The sequence below is a fragment of the Octodon degus genome, unplaced genomic scaffold, assembly GCF_000260255.1.
Source record: "Octodon degus isolate 3935 unplaced genomic scaffold, OctDeg1.0 scaffold00007, whole genome shotgun sequence".
Taxonomy (NCBI): domain Eukaryota; kingdom Metazoa; phylum Chordata; class Mammalia; order Rodentia; family Octodontidae; genus Octodon; species Octodon degus.
The window spans coordinates 29,479,952-29,487,028 of NW_004524583.1; positions in this window are offsets into that span (position 1 = coordinate 29,479,952).

Sequence of the window (7,077 nt, forward strand, 5' to 3'; positions counted from 1 at the left end):
ACAGAATTTTGAGACCTATTAAAACAAAGTTTAATGAGAAAAAATAAAAATAAAAAAAATAAAAATAAATAAAAAATAAAGATCAGGGTGATGGTTCAAGTTGATGGCAGAATAAAAAGGACTTGGAAACTAGCCAGAAACCCAGGAGCAAGACAGGCATTCCCAGAAGGGGTTGGCAGCAGGAGTCATACGAGAAGCAGACTAGCCAACCATTGCCAGGGAGAGAGAGACAAGCTCAGGTGGGGGAGGCACCGCTGTACGGCACAGAGATCTGCAAAGCCCCTTTTTGCTGTGCTGGGAGTGAGAAGTGGGATCCTCACTATGGAAGGTTAGCTTCAGCGGTAGGAGGTGAATTCTTAAGGGGGTTAACTGGAACAAGAAGAGCCACCCAATCTGATACAAGTGGGGCACCAGCAGGGGTCGCCCACAAGAGGCCTAAGGGGCAGGCTGTTAGGGGACTTACTCTCCGTTTGTGAGGCTGGCTGCTAGAGTCAGGAAAAGTTTTGTGTAGGTCCAAGAACAAGGATGATTTGATGATCGGTCTTGAGAAACTAGGTTAAGGGTTCTTGAACTCTCCCTGGCTACAGAGATAACTCTACGTGGATATGGTTCCTAGCCGGGCTCACCGCCTGATCATAGAATCAGGTAGATGATGCCATGAATCTTCAGATGTGGCTCCCATCCTGAATTTTATAACCTACCTGGGAAAGAAAGATCCACGTATGTGAAAAAACAATGTCTGCATTTTATCGACTGTTCCATGCCTAGGTTGCCCATGTTAGGAAAAGAATGGTTGGAGATGTAGCTCGGTGGAGAGTGCTTTGAGCGCAAGGGCCTGGATCCAGCCCCAGCACTGAGAAGAATATGCTAGAAAAGAAGGCATCCTGGAAGAGACTGGCTGCGGAGACGGTCTGGATTTTTTTAGTAAGCGAATAACAGCAGATTCTAGGCTGTAGGTGGGAGATGTTGATGGAGGTGAAAAGCGAAGAATAAAAAATCGGAGCTATTTTTCATCCTGTTCCTACCGAAGCATGAACAGTTGAGCCTCTCCTTCCAGCAAGGAAAGCCAGCACTGGAGCTACTAGTGAGGCTTACAAAGGAAAAGACAAAGGAAGCGGAGCTTGCTGATAGGAGAAAATCAAGATTAGGGTGCCTGCAGGGGAGCGCCGGGCCTCTTCTCTGGTCGGTTTCAGCCCCTGCGGGATCTGACCTGGACCTGCAGCAGCACCAAATTCAGGCCTCCAGAGCATTTCTCTGACTTCCTGTCTCTGCTCCCTTCCTTATCACCCCCACTCCTTGTTTTTGTTCCATTTGCTTAAGCACTGGATCAAACTTTCCTGTTAATTAAAACCCGTGGGATCTTGAAGCCTTCCTCAGCTTTCCAACCTATCTGTGACTTCACGACGCAGATTGTGTTCCACGGCTCCAGATCCCAGCGCTGCTGACAGCTCAGCTCAAGTGCTTAGCTCAGTCAGGATGAACATGGCCCACAAGTCGCCTGCTCTGTATGGAGGAGTTGGAGTCAACTCAGCATGTTTGTCCATCATCATGACTTTTACTGATTAAAAAAAGAACAAAGACAGGCTTTGACATGCTCCTTTCACACGGGCAGTTACGTTTCCCCGTTCACTGCTGCTTGGGAAATTCCTAATGGTTAATGTCAGATCCCAGGATATTGGCTTATAATGCTAAGAATGGAGGTACTCTCAGAGGGTACTGGCTCTTAGCTGCTGCTTTACTCTGCAAGGGCAGGGGAAAATCTGAGCATGGATCTCTTTTCTTTAGCAGTATCTTTTTTTTTAATTAAAAAAAATCTTTATTTATTTGGTACAGGGTCTCACTACGCAGCTTGGACTCTAGTGATCCTCCTGTCTCAGCCTCCCCAGTGCTGAGATTACAGGTGTGCGCTACTACACTGGGGGTTCCAGGGCTGGCAGGGCATGCAGTACTGACCATTGAACTTGGGTCCTTGTGCTTGCCAGGCAGGGGCTTCAACTGCGGAGCTATCGCCCCAGCCCCACCCTTTAGCAGTATCTTAAGCAGCCCTGACTGACACTTGGGTTGGAAAAGTATACCATTTGATTCCAGTCTAGAGAAGTTATATTTTAATGTTAAGACAAGGCTGTGTGCACTACACCACTGCGGAGCTCTTCTGTGGACTTGCAGCAGGAGGAATGCAGTCCTCCCGCAAGACCATTCTGTAGGGGTGGTGGTGGTGGGAGAGAAAGCAAGGGCTGGCACTGTGCCACGTCAGTTTCAACTTTTTAACATCTTTCCAATCAGCCTGAGAGAAAGGCATTGTTTTGTCATGTGTTCTTCTACAGCGGAGGGCATAAACCCACTTTCTCAGGCTGCAGTCTGGGAATGAACCCGGCGTTTCTAAACATCAATCCACACCCTGCCCAATAAGCCAGAGAGTCTGCTCCACTACGCAACAACCCTTTGTGGGATGCATCACTAATTAAATACAAGATCTGGTGAGGACGTAGAATCATAAGCCATGCTACGTGCTAAGTAATGGCTCTCACTTTTTTTTAATTTCAATTTGCTTTTGAGCAGGGACAATGCATCAAGCAGTCCAAGCTGAGGGGCTCATACACATCCATCTTATCTGTGCAACAGCACTACAAGACCATGGCTGCTGGAAACAAAATAGTGACATCATGAGTTAGCACTTCCCAGCTTGGCCTGCTGGCATGTGTCTGTAACCCCAGCACGTGGGAGGCTGAGGCAGGAGGGTCACTGTGAGTTTCAGGCTAGCCTGGGCTACATAGTGAGTTCAAGGCCAGCCTGGGCTACAAAGTGAGACCCTGTCTCCAAAAAACCAACAGAACAAGTTAGTGCTTCCTTTAGTCCTTGGCAAAATACTGGCTTTCATCAAAGTTTGAATTCGAGTTTTTCCGTGGGGATACTTCCTGTCGGTTGTCTGAATATGATCTATCTTGAATATCTCCAAAGGACGACGTGAAGAATAAGGGCAGCCTATCAGGCCTCTTCCAGGGAGCTCCAGTTCTGACTATGGTGAGCCACAGCTCGGCTCCTTCCTTTAGGCCCTCACATATATCAAAATTGGACGCTCATTTCTAGCACATATTCATGTCATGCACTTTTGTTTATAGGGACAATTTGTATAGCCAACTCCTTTCCTTTTTTTTCATTTTAAGACAGAAAAATTGCCATGTTGTCCAGGTTGGTCTCAAACTCTCAAACAGCTGAAGTGATCTAAGCCTTCCATGTAGCTGGGACAACAAGTGTGTGACACACTGTATATTTTTGGCAGGTACCAGGAATCAAACTCAGGACCTCGAGCTCTCCAGGCAGGCCCTGCACTGCTGAGCTAAATCTCTAACCCCTAGCCAACTCTTAATTCTGATTTGTATGTAAGGTCAAAACATCAGTGTTTTATTAATGGTTATGCAATAACTACATATATGTTGGCCATGGGAATATTGTATCTGGGCTGAGGAAATAGCTTAGTCGAACAGTGCCTGCGTGGCAAGCACAGGGACCTGAGTTCAATTCCCAGTACCAAAAAAAAAAGGAGTACTTTTTTTTTTTTTTTTTTTTTGCAGAACTGGGGATTGAACTCAGGCCCTTGCACTTGCCAGGAAAGCGCTTATTCCACTAAACCATCTCCCCGGCCCCTGGAGTACTATATTTACTGTAATTACCCAAGTATATTTATAAACATTCTTGGAGAACTAAGAAATCACTGTGGCAGCCCCTGGTCAGTCCCCAGAAGCTCAGAGTTTATGTGGCTTTGTGCAACAGAATCACACAGAATAGCTTTAGGACACACGTTTATAAAATAGTGCTGTTGCTTTGGGGGTGGAGGGGCGGATAAAAGCACATTTTTTGGAAGAACTCAGGATATGAGTGTGCTCTGAATAAAGAGCTACACCTGCACAGAAGTTCCCAATGTGGGAAAGGGAAGCAATTTTTGTCCCCAAGGGGGTGCTTAGCAATAGCTAAAGACTCTTGCTTTTGACAACTGGGTGTGGTGCACTAAGGCTACTGGCCTGTAGTGGGCAGAGGTCAGAGACGTGCTACACATTGCGTAATGCACAGGACCTCCCTGCCCCCACAGCAAGGAATGCTGTGCCCCCAAGTGACGAGAGAGCTGGTTAGGAAACTCTGATACACAGCCAGTAAATGATGAGTCTGCAGGCAGATGGCCACGGCTGACGCAGCTAAGCAAACTGCAGCCAGGTCCGGTGATACTGCCACAGCCCGGATGTCCCTGTGTCCTCCGGCTTTTGAGAGTCGGTTTAGTTCTCCAGCGCGTGGTAGAGTTACTCCCAAGAGTCACCCAGGCTGCAGGTGACTTTTGTCTTACTGTGGGTGGGTGGTGCTTGCCTTACTCACTGCTGTTGCTTGTCTGCGCCTTCAGCCCCTGCCTCCATCTGCTGCTGTCTCCTAGGCCCACTCCGCTCCATACCAACCACTTCTCCCCTCCCTCTCTCCTCAAAAGCATCTCTTACATATGCTTCTTGTTGGCTGAGAACGCCTGCTGCCCATTGGGCATATTTTTGAGCTTCCCAAGTGTTTCTCACCACAGAAAATGTCCTCCTGCCCATAAACTTGCACAGAATCTCGCTGCCCGCTTCAGAGCCCAGAGCTCCTTCCCCTCTCATAACTCTCTTATTTTTTTCAGATTTTTGTGCTGTCTCTTATGCAGACAAATATTTACAAACTTGTAAATATTTACAAATTCCTTTTTCTTCTTTACACAGAGCAATTTGTCCTTTGTATCTCTTCCCCTGCTCGGGGTGGGGCGGCAGGGGGATTACTTGAGCAGGAGTTTCAGAGGATTTTCACAGACACATAACTACAACCACAAAACAAAGCCAATATTCCACGGGGAAAATTGTGCTACTCCTCTGAGGGCACGGTGGACTTTCTGTACTTGTTTTACGTTGAATTTATAACTTCTTTGTACACGAGGGGAAAACTATGTAGTACCGCTGATGCGAAACTGCCTCAGATTGGACTTGCGCTTCTGTCACCCGTTATCTGCGCAACTGTTTGGATTCTGAATGTGTCCCACTGCCCCACAGGCTAAAGTTTCAGGCCACAGGATGGTGCTACTGGGAGGTACTGGAGCCTTCAAAAGGTGGGGTACACTGGGCGGTCACTGCAGTATCTTGAATGAGACAGTGGGGCCCCCCACTCTCCTCACTCTCTTTCACGTTTCATTCCACCATGTGCTTTTGCTAAGGTGTGCTGCCTTGCTACAGATCCGAAACAACGGGGCCGCCTGCCCACGCACTGAAACCTCTAAAATTGTGAGCCCAGATAAAACTTCTTTCTTCATAAGTTGATTATCTTGGATGTTTGCTGTAGTAACAGAAAGCTGACTAGCATCCTGGAGGCCCTGAGCAGGTAGGTCACTTAGCTGCTCTGTCTCTCTGTTTCTTTACTATTACAAGGGGAAATAGTATTTATTTCCTCGAGCCATTGAGAGAATTGAAGAAAAGGAATGTATGTGAAGGGCCTCGATCCAGCGGCTGCTCAAGGAACAGTGAGCACCAGAGTGAGACGTAGAGGAAGACAGCTCGCGCAGGAGAAGCAGCACGCAATAAGCACATTCCAACATGGAGGGGTGAGTGTGCTAAGCTACAGGAATTCAGAGAAGACGAAGAGCTTCTCCCCTTCCAGCTCCTGGCAAAGACAGAAAGTAAGCAAACAGCTATAATGCGATGTGACAGTGCCACAGAAGAAGTCTGTCCTTGTCAAAAGGTTTTTAGTCACAGTGCCCAAAACATTCTGCTGTTGTGGATCAACATCAGTTTTTATCCCGCGAGAAAATGACAGTGCATATTACGTTCTCCTTGCCATGAAAGGAGTTCAGTAGAGTATTCGTGGGGGTCTGGGTGTAGCCGGTGCTACTGCTGAAATCGACAGCTTCAGAAAGCACCATGTGTCTCGGCTCTTTGTTGCTTCCCATCTCAGGGACTCCTGGAGAAGGTGTCCTACGCCAGGGTGGGCTGCTCCTGACCAGGATGCTCAGGGTCCTGCAGCATCGCAGAGGCAGCCAGGAGGGTGGGGAAGGGCTCAGGGCAGGGCCTTCGCGTCAGTCCCCTAGCACCCACACAAGGTGACAAAATGCAGTTAGAAGTGACCAATCTCACCAGTTCTATAAGTAAAAAAGATTCACCATACCACATTGAGAAAGAGCTCAAGCTAAGAAGTAGAGCATTACACACTCCCTTTTTAAGAGACTTAATTCATCTGAAGGCAACATTATGCAATACAACAGCCATTGTCAAATTATTATTTTGTTTAGTGAAATGCTGTATTGTTTCTAATTTTCTTTCTTTCTTTCTTTTTCTTTTATACTATTTTGTATTCTCTTTTAAAAAAAGAGTTAAGGGGCTGGGGAGATAGCTCCACAGTCTAAGCACCTGCCTGGCAAATACAAGGTCTGGGTTCAATCCTCAGTACTGCATGCTGTGCCAGTCCTGGAATCCCAGGGAGGCTGTGCCAGCCACTGACACCAGGTGCAGTGATGCATGCCTGAAATCCCAGTGCTAGGGAGGCTGAGACAGGAGGATCACAATGAGTCCAAGCTGCGTGGTGAGACCTTATACCAAATAAATAAAGATTTTTTTTTTTAAGTTTTAAAAAATAGGGACAGGGAGATAGCTCAATAGAATAAGCACTTCCCTGGCAAGCTCCAAGTCCTGAGTTCAATCCTCAGTACCACACACACAAAAAAACCTTAAAAAATAAAAAAAAAAAGAATTCACGGAGATCACACTTTCTCGTTTTAAGAGATTTGTAAGTTGAATAAATGTCCTAGAGAAGCACATTTCCACACAGCAATAATTATGACAATGCAAGTGTGATTCTTCATATAATTCTAAGATCCTTTTATCTCCAATCTTTTCAATATATCATGGTCTACGTAGAGTACAGAAATGTAGGTTATGTCGTGTAACTCAGTAATGTCCCAAATTTTCTGATCAAGGAGATTATGGGGGCCAGATTATGGGGGCCAAAGAGGAAAGTGATCGATGATGTAGAGTGTGCCTAAGGAGAGTCACTTGGGGAGAAAACATTCTCTCAGCCTTTCAC